This window comes from Pseudopodoces humilis, chromosome 2 (assembly GCF_049639895.1).
Source record: "Pseudopodoces humilis isolate 2021_Gansu_Grassland_sample_001 chromosome 2, ASM4963989v1, whole genome shotgun sequence".
NCBI lineage: Eukaryota > Metazoa > Chordata > Aves > Passeriformes > Paridae > Pseudopodoces > Pseudopodoces humilis.
Genome location: NC_142201.1, coordinates 80377638 through 80387580, shown reverse-complemented (window position 1 = coordinate 80387580; position 9943 = coordinate 80377638).

Below are 9943 nucleotides of genomic sequence, written 5' to 3'. Positions count from 1 at the left end.
AAAGGACTGGGGGAAGGAAGTCTCCCAGAAAGTTTTGTGCGTATGTGTGTAAAGGTCAGCACGAGGTGTGTCTGGGATTAGTCTGGCTGCTAAAGACTTTGCAGGAAAATTCATGCAACAGTCCTGTACTCTGCTTGGCTCCTTGCTGGAAGGACAGTGTTTCTGTTGTGCACTAGTTTTACACGCAGTAAATTTTGAATCACTGCTTTGGTGATAATCTATCACCCTATGCTTGTTTCCAGACGTCTTTAAGATGCCAGTCACTGCAAAAAACCCCAGAAAACTCCCATCAGAGGTTTCATGTCTCCACTAAAGTGCAAAAATTAAAACAGTGTGACTTTAGCTTTTGATGTAATTTGGTTCTAATCCGTGTAAGTAAGTGCAGCTACATCATTAGAAGTGGCATTTATAGCAATATATAGCAGCTTTACTTGTGTCCATACTAGGAGGGCTGTACAAATTTAACTAACAGTAGATACATATTTTTAAATTTCATTACCATAGTTGTGATTGTCTCTCTATACCTATAAGCACGCTCCCATCTGAATGCAGCACGAAGCTCATGCTTTGTTTTTCTCATACAACTGGACTCTCAAATGCAAAAAATCCAGGTTTATCTCATGACTCTGATTATCACAAGTTATGAAAGCATAACAGCATTAGAGCATATGAATGCCAGTGTCTCAACAGTTGTATGTTTTCCAAAATAAGTGATATCAAATCATTCCACTGACATGATTGTCGCTGTATTTCAGAGAATTTTACATAGGCAGCTTAGCTGGAGACCTCTACCCATTACCTGGAGGTGTTTGATTCTTTTAGCAGCTTTAATAGCAAACCCACAGAATTTTAATATTGTGTGCAACTTATCAGTGAATAATTTTTGTATTTATTGATGTTCCTGATAAAATTAAAACATATTTTTTATTTATTGTAATATTATTTGATGGAGTTCTTATCCAAGAGTGGACTGAAATGGTATTAGAATTTTGTCATCCATCCAAAAAGCTGGACTTTAGTAGACAAAGAATCCAGAACATTCATATTATGCAATCTTTTATAATCGGTCTTTAAATTCCAATTTTAACTTTGTATATGTGTGTGTATGTGTGTGTGTGTATGTACATAAATGCACAAAGTAGAATCAGGTAACTTGAGAGGAAAAATATCTTATTTTCCTTGAACCTTTTTTCCATAAGAGGATTTTTTTATCCCAATAAGATAAATTGTATTTCCAAAAAACAAGCTGTCATTTGTATCCTGTTGGGAGAGAAATTTTAAAGGACTTAGCCTTGTCAGGTATGGACATCATAAAAGACTACAACTTGACAGGCAAACCAGTTTGATCACTTAGTATATTTGCATGATTCAAGCTCATTATTGCTATTACTGGTAGTGTGTGCTATGTAAATTCTTGCCTTTACAGCACCACTCTTTCCTGAGAGGATCCAGTACTTGAGTACTTCTAACCATTACTCTCTAAAGCTGAAGATTTCCCCTTTTAGAGCTTAAACAAAGAACAGGCTGAGAGGATTTAGTAATTTCAGAAATAACAAAATTGGTGTTTTGGATGAGGGTTAAATTACATCTCATGTTTCACCCTTTGATGATGGCCATTGCTCGAAGAACAGTGCCTGGAAGGTCCCTGAAAGCAGGTATTTGGTAACTGGAGGTCTTAGGCTACTAGTAAGTGTAGTTAGAGGCTGGCCTACACCCAGAAGCATGAGGCTTTATCTCTCTTCCAGAGTTTCTGTTAGCATTAGCTGTAATAGCTCTGGATAATCGTGTTACTTGTTTAAATCTCCAATTCTTCTCTGAATGTGGCTAAATTCTTGGCCCAGCAGCACCCTGGTACAATGAGCTCCTCACAGGCTTAATCACCCTGGGTTGGCAGTAGGGCTACCAGTGAGATGTTCAGTGAGGTTTTCAGACATGGGGTGAGCATGCAGAAGGGTTCCTTGCAGCTAGAGGGATGATTCGCTGAGCTGAAGTATGGACTGAAGCATCTTGCTGAGCAAGAGCTTTACCCAGATCTCCTAACTTCGAAGTGAGCTACCTTTTATAGACATGACCTGCTGAAATGCACCTGAAATATCCTGCCTTGCTCCACCTTTTTGGAACTATGTATCTGTAGTGGTTTGGTCTCCTTGCCATCCAAAGGCACAGGGGTGGGGAGGTGTGGACCTATTATTAATTTGCAGCCCTGCCACAGCACTGTCCTGGGAGAAGGCAGGTAATTTGGGCTGGTTATGGCTAAAAGGATCACTGCAAGATTTGTTTGACGATGCCAGCTGATCCCTTCATGCACACAAACAGGTTATTGCAACTCAGCGATCTCCTGCAGGCAGAGGTGGCCAGGGAAGCACATTGAGCCTGGAGAGGATGCAGTGAAACCTGTCTTAGCTGAGACCACACTTAAGGACAGGTAATGTAAACCACACCAGCTTGCATTTGTAGGTGGTAGGTGGTTAGCAGGGCTGAGCTGACACCAAGTAACTTGTTAGGCTGGGTCAACCAGATGTTGCCTCTGAGCCCTTACTCTGCTTCTGTCCAAGCAATAAGAACATGAAAGTATGCCAGCAATTTGGTTGATATTTCTGTGTTTCTATTTGTCTGTGCTTTCTCTGGTATATGTACATTCTAAACTTTATAAAATAGTTGTAAAAATTAATTGAAATTCCATGTGACATTATGTATATCTATGCTGTTTGACTTTTGTATTTTCTGCCATCCATTATTCTATTTTAATACTATACTAACAGTCTATTAAAATTCATTTTTAATTGGCAGACTTGATGATAAATCTATACATCTCAGTTTTAAATAATAACATTTTAAAAAATTCCATCAAATTAAGGCATTACAGGCTGTGTTGTACTCTACATAAAAGTGAAACTGATTTTACAGTGATAATTTTCAGAAATTCCTCACTATTTCTCTGTCATTAGTAGACACCTTTTTCTCTGAGAGAAGTGAAAATTAAAGATGCAATTACATTGATGGGAATCAAGGAAGGCATAACTGAATCCTGGATTTTACCACTCCTCTTTGTGTGGCATATACCACAGCAAAGGTTGTCAACGTTGAGCACCAGACTTATTATCAACATACATTTCAAAATCTACAATGCTTGTCTGGGATAACTACAGGCAATAGTTTTTGTCAAAAGAAAGACATTCAGAGAATCATGGGAGATGCTGAGTTGGAAGGGACCCACAAGGATCACCAAGTCCAGCTCCTGGCCCTGCACAGGACACCCCAATAGTCACACCACGTGCCCAAGAGCATTGTCCAAATGCTCCTTGAATTCTGTCAGGCTGGTGCTGTGACCACTTCACTGGAGAGCCCAGTGGCTGTGCCCAGCCACCCTCTGGGTGAAGAACCTTTTCCTAATATCCAGCTTCAACCTCCCCTGACACAACTTTAGGCCATTCCCTTGGGTCCTGTCGCTGGTCATCAGAGACAAATCAGTGCTTGTCCTTGTCCCTCCTTTTCTCCTCACGAGGAAGTTGCAGATTGCGATGAGGTCTCCCCAGTCTCTTCTCCAGGCTGAACAGAACAAGTGACCTCAGCTGCTCCTCATATAGACTCCCCTCAAGGTCCTTCACCATCCTTGTTGCCCTCCTTTGGATGCTCTCTAATAATTTTATGTATTTTCTTATATTTCGGTGACCAAAATTCAAATTGTTAGAAATGTATGTATTCAAAAGATTGCCATCTAAAATGACATAGGGTTTTCACACCACTGCTATTAACATTATATCTGGTAGCTTTGAATATCTTGAAAGGAGTGACCTACACCATCATACTGATCTTATTTAATATGATATAAATGACAGCATAATCCAGAGACATGCTAATACACATCTCTGTGTATGCATATATATACACATATGCATACAAATCAATATCATAAATCCTAAGATAATTTTGTAACCCACTTAAAAAAATACAAAACATTGACATTCTGCACAGAGATTTTTGCCATTCTGCACAGACTTTTGTATTCAAATTAATTCTGGGGTATGGAATAAATACAGAGTTGTTAGCTACACAGTTAACAGCCCAGTGGTGCATGAATCATTGTATTAAAAGAGTGAGAGTTTGTGGCTCTCTTACAATTGCAACCCTTGGTCTGATAAAGGGATCGAGTTTGAGTACTTATTGCATATTCCAACATAGCTTCCATATCCATCAGCCCTGCGTGAACACAGTCAGTTTGCACAGATGCAAATACATGTTTCTATTCCAACAAGCTCAAAAATTAATAATAATTTGATATAATTTCTTTTCTCAAGGCTATTTTTTTTTATATAGATTCATACAGCCTAATAAAATCCACATTAAGGTTTATCCTTTGGAGCCTGCAGAAAAAATCTTAGATGGACTGCAGTGCATTTTACACCAAGTGTATTTCAACAGTCACCTGGGAATACATGAACACAGTGCAACTCAAAAAGCAATAAAGCAAGGACCAGAATGTCTGCCAAGGGTAAAATCTAATAACAGAGGGGTCAGTAATACTCTGGGAAAAGTAAAACGGCTTGTCCCTGAGGCCAGACAGCAGTGAAAGCATCATACAGCACAGATTTAGTCTGAAATGTGCCAGTTCCAAAGGAAATTTGTTGTACCTCAGATTCAACAAGCAAAGTGTAAGAGCACTCACTGAGGCTGCAGGTGGAAGCATCACACTCGTTGCAGGAATGCTACTATGGAGCTACCAACAAAAGCCTGGAGCAAACTGACAGCACAGCAGTTTTAACCCTCTTCAGGTACTGAAGAGCATTTGTGTGATGAGAGTCAAACAGTTACTGTGCTACACATGGGCATGTGTAAATCAAGCTAGAATATTTCTGGTAATCAGTAACCTGAATTATGACCCTCCCACGAGGGTCAGTTTGAAATCCCCACAGTAGGAATTTAGAGAATAGTCTAACCTGTCCTCCACAGAGAGACATGGCTCACATCAGTGAAACTTTTGTCCAATTCATGTAGATTTAAGTCTGGCTCTTGAAGACTATCAATCTTTAACGGTGCTCACACAGAAGCACCAACTTCATGTGCTGGGAAATTTGTAAGAGTAGATCCTAAATTAATATGCATTGGCTTACATGTAAGCCCTTGTAACTACTGTAAATTGAAAGCATTGAACAAAACAACAAAAGATGCTACTTTTACTGATAAAAGTTCATCAAGAGTTTAGTGGTAAGTTGTATTCCTTGTCATTTCAAATAGTACAGAGGCACTGAGGCAGAATGGAGACCATTGAACCTAACATCCTTCTCAAAGCAGGGCAAATAAAGGCAGGCACGAAGACTTCACACTCTCTGGGCAATGTGTTTCTGTGTTTGACCACACAGACAATAAAGAGCATTTTTCAAAGGTTTAAATAGAATTTTGTTTTTTTCTGTATCCTTAACAGATTCCTTAAGATCTCCAGAAGCCTCCTCTACTCTAGATGAACTGTCCAAGCTCTCTTCTGTCTCCATGATGCTCCAAACTCTTAATCATCTTTGGATTCCTTTGCTGGACTCAGCTATCCTCATTTGCTTTACTAGGGAGCCTGGAATTGGACAGGACACTCATCATCCTCTGTTCTCCCTTTATCCACAATCTGATGGTCTGGCATTTGATCCACTGATTTCATCATAGGTGGCTATCTGTTTGGTAAGGCATGATACAACCCTCATAAATCTACTCTGACTACTCCAAATCACCTTCTTATCTTTCCTGTTTTTTGAAATTAGTCCCAGGAGGATTTGTTCCATCACCTTTCCTGTGATGAAAGTGATGCTTACCAGCCTGTAGTTCCATGGATTCTCTTTCTTTCTTTCTCTTTCTAAAGATACCAGGGGAGGAACCTGAGTGCTCCCACCTGGGCTGGATGTATATTAGTCTGTTGAATCTATGTTTTGCAGGACCCCATGATCAAGAAGACAAGAAGACCAATGGGATGCTGTTGGAATCCATGGAGTGGTGACATTTTTCAACTTAATCTGTCCCTCTGTCACTCTCTTTCCTTCTCTTATCTTTTTATGCTTCTTTCTCTCTCTGCTTCACATGTACTGTTAAATAAAATTCATACTATTCACTTCAGCATCTGGTCTCATTTGCACCTTAATTTGGGCAGAGGCATCTTTCTAATAATTTTAATAATCAGATCTTACCAAGGCTAAGACAATAAATCCATCCCCAGCCACCTTTCCCTTCCATCACTTTTATATGTTTCTCTTTTATTTTTGAGTTTAGTCAGAAGCTCCTTATTAATCCTCGCAGGCCTCCTGCTGCCTTTGCTTGATTTCCTACATGTAGAGATGGACCATTCTTGAACTTGCAGGAGGTTTTTCTTGAAAAGGAATTGGTTCTCCATAATGCCTCTTCAGTCCAAGTCCTTCTAGAGGACTTTCCCAAGCAGAAACCGGCTGGAGTCAAGGCATGAACCCTGACTTTTGCCTTTTTTCCTCTTCTCAGGATCCTGAACTCCACTCTCTCAGGGTTGCCAGACAAAGCTGCTCCCAGTTTTCACATCCTCGTACAGTAGTCCCTTGTTTGTAAGTATGTGGTCCAGAAAAGCATCTTCCCCCATCAGCCCATTCATCTGTACAGGAAGGTGTCACCAACACAGTCCAGAAACCTCCCAAGACAAAAATAAGGCACAATAAAGGTGTTTATAAAGACAGTGCTGGGCTTGGGTTCCTTCCACCTTTTACTTGTTATTTAGCCTGCTATTGGAGTAGCGCTTCAGGGCTCAGCGAGAAAGGCTCCTGTGTGCTGAACACTGCTCCAACCCTGCATGGTGGCCAGGCCTGCTCCTGGAAACCTTATCTCAGCAGGAAAGACAAAAGAAAATAGAGATAAGGAGGATAAGTAACATTGTGTGGATCTCAGTTCATCTGGTGAAGGGTTTCCAGACTGGAATTTTTGTCAGTGTTCTCAACTGCAAGAAAATAACAAAACCCTTTTTTTGTGCATATGTGCATACACAAAATATATTCCTTCTATATATATATAAAAGGAAAGCCAGAGTATGTTACAAAGCAGCTGAAACTTTGCATTTTTTTCAAATCTTCCCTTTTTGTAGCTTTTTTATGAATATATTTCAATATATTGTAATATATTGAAGTAATTCAGAATACCAGGAAGGTTTCATTTTCTCACATTTTTTGAACACTTTTATCCTGGTTTCAGCACTCTTTTCAAACCAAAAAAAAAAACTCAAAAACTAAATAACCCTACCCATTCTGGAAGTTATCTTAGCAGTGAAGCAGCTGCCTTCTCAACTGGTAACCAGGCTCCCAGCTATTTTTCACTGATACATAACAGAAGAGGGCCATCACCTGTCCTGGTGTAGCCAGAATTTCTTTTCACTGTGGAATTGGAATTGCAGTGAAGGGTGTAAACAAATTAGAGGGTAAACATGAGCTTTGCTATACATGATTGTTCATGGGCTCAAGACAGCACACAAATTTACATCAAGGAAGGGAACTGTACTTGGAGACCTGTAGTTGAACTCTTAAGCCAGAGACTTTGTGGTGATTAACATTGCTTCTCTTTAGCAGCAGTGCAGCAAAACTCAATCCAACACCTATAGAAGGGGAAAGTAATTCTATTTTAAAATATACATCAGCACTCTGACCTACCTTCTTACAAGTGCCATGCTCTGTGTTAAATTATCCAGTTTACTTGTACCCACACAGTGCTTTGGCCAAGTTTGTTTGCAGCAACAGGAAGGAAATGGATGCCAGCTACTCAACCCCCACCATCTCCTCATTCCTAGGTTAGCCTTCAGGTGCTACTGTTGGAGGAGTCTTGTACTGCTTCATATCTGTTCCACTTCAATGAAGCATTAGGTTTTGCTTATGAAAGCATCTAGTCTTTTTACCTGGAAGCTGCTGAAGAAGGTTTGTCCTTCTTACCATCACCTCTTATTGGCATTTGGGGGTTCACACTTATAAAAAGCTGGCAATGTGTGCTCACAGCACAGAAAGCCAACCACGTCCTGGGCTGCATGGGCAGCAGGGCAAGGAAGGGGATTCTGCCTCTCTGCTCTGCACTTGAGAGACTCCACCTGGATCACTGTGTCCAATTCTGGAGTCCTCAACACAAGGACAATGTCTTGAAGTGAATCCAGAGGAGGCCACAAAGATGATGGAGGCCTGGAGCACCTCTCCTATGAAGACAGGCTGAGAGAGCTGGGGTTGTTCAGCCTGGAGAAGAGAAGACTTTGGGGAGACTTTACTGCAGCCTTCCAGTACTTAAAGTGGCCTTATAAAAAAGAGGGAGAGGGACTTTTTCATGGGTAGATAGTGATAGGACAAAAGGGAACAGTTTGAAATGATGAAAAGAGATATAGATTAGATATTAGGAAGAAATTATTTTGTGTAAGAGTGGTGAGGCACTGGCACATTTTGTCCAGGGAACTTGTGGATGTCTACTCCTTCGAAAAGTTCAAGGCCAGGTTGGATGGGGCTCTGCACAACCTGGGATAATGAGTGGCATACATACTTAAGAGGGGAGGGGAGGGAGTTGGGATCTTTAAAGTCCCTACCAACCCAAATCACTGAATGATATTTTTTTTCTTTAGATTGTCTGTTTTTTTAGGATGTCCCTTGCTTTATTTAGTTTAGTCTTCATTTCCTGTTCTGGATGTCCCAATGTACTTCATGCAGATGTGCTGGCAACTAAATTTGCTGTCAACCCTGGTGCCACCAGAACATGCCTTTCCTATAGCTCATCTCCTGTTATCCCTCCTGGTTCTTCCACACCCTGATGGTCCCATCCATTTTCCATTTGGAGAAGTTTTAATGCTGCTGTTACAAACTTTTACAATCTTAAAGGATAAGATGGAGCTCAAGTTCTTGTTTGCCTCTAATTAAAAAAGAAAGTGATCCTTTCAATGTTACAGCTTAAAAATCAGCCCCCCAACAATCAGGAAAATGCAATCACCGTATTTGTACTTTTCCTCAAGGCAGCAAACATAGAAAATAAGTATGTTCTGTGAAAAGAACATTTCATTGCTTATATTTTATCACCCCACTTCTGAGTTTTATGTATTTTATTTGGCCTTTTAGTCCATTTGCTGTAATTAATTTTTTCCCCTCCCACAACTGGATACAGGTATTATCCTAATGAAATTTAAACCTGTGCATGTAATCTCAAGGTTAACAGAGGGTTTCAGAAAAGTAGAGAGAAATGCAACTGAGTGACAAAATTCAGCAGCCTTAATAATGTACGAGATTTAGAAGGAAATCTTCGTGAAAGCAAAATATAGCAGACAGCAGACTTAGGCATCCAAACGTCAAGTTTTTGGAGTATTCCAAAAACATGTGGTTGGAGTATGCCTAAACACCTATAGGGAGAAGTGAGAGAGTCCCAAAATAGGATCAGGATTTTAAGTGGGCTCCAGATTTTCCTGAACTGCGATGCACAGATAGGTCTGGGAGCAAGAAGTGGTGCAGTCAGACCAAGAGCAGAGTACTGAGTCAAAAGTCAGGAGAGAGCTGGTTTGGGTATCACCATTCCCAAGTGAAGTAATGGCCTCCCAGAGGTCATGGACTGTGTGCTTTCAGGAAGATTTGCCTTCTGAGATACTCAGCCTCCTTCAGTCATCAGTGCTAATGAGAAGAAAAGCCTCAAAAAATCCCATGTATAGTCCACACCAAAAATCCTGTTTATTTCAGTGAAATGCTAAACAGAGCAATAGTAGGGGCCATAATTTTATATTACTGTTACAGGTGTTAAACAAGAGAGTAATAGAAAAGTTAATTAAATGAAGTTTCAAAAAATCCACATGCTGTATCCTTTTGCATCCTTAGCTAAATATAATTATAAGGGTTCTGTACCATCAGTTAATGGTTCCAAGAAGTTTTTCCCATCTAATACAAAGAATGTCAAGGTTGGAACTGCTGGACCTTTAAAAATGTGCAATGTTTTTCAAGATTCT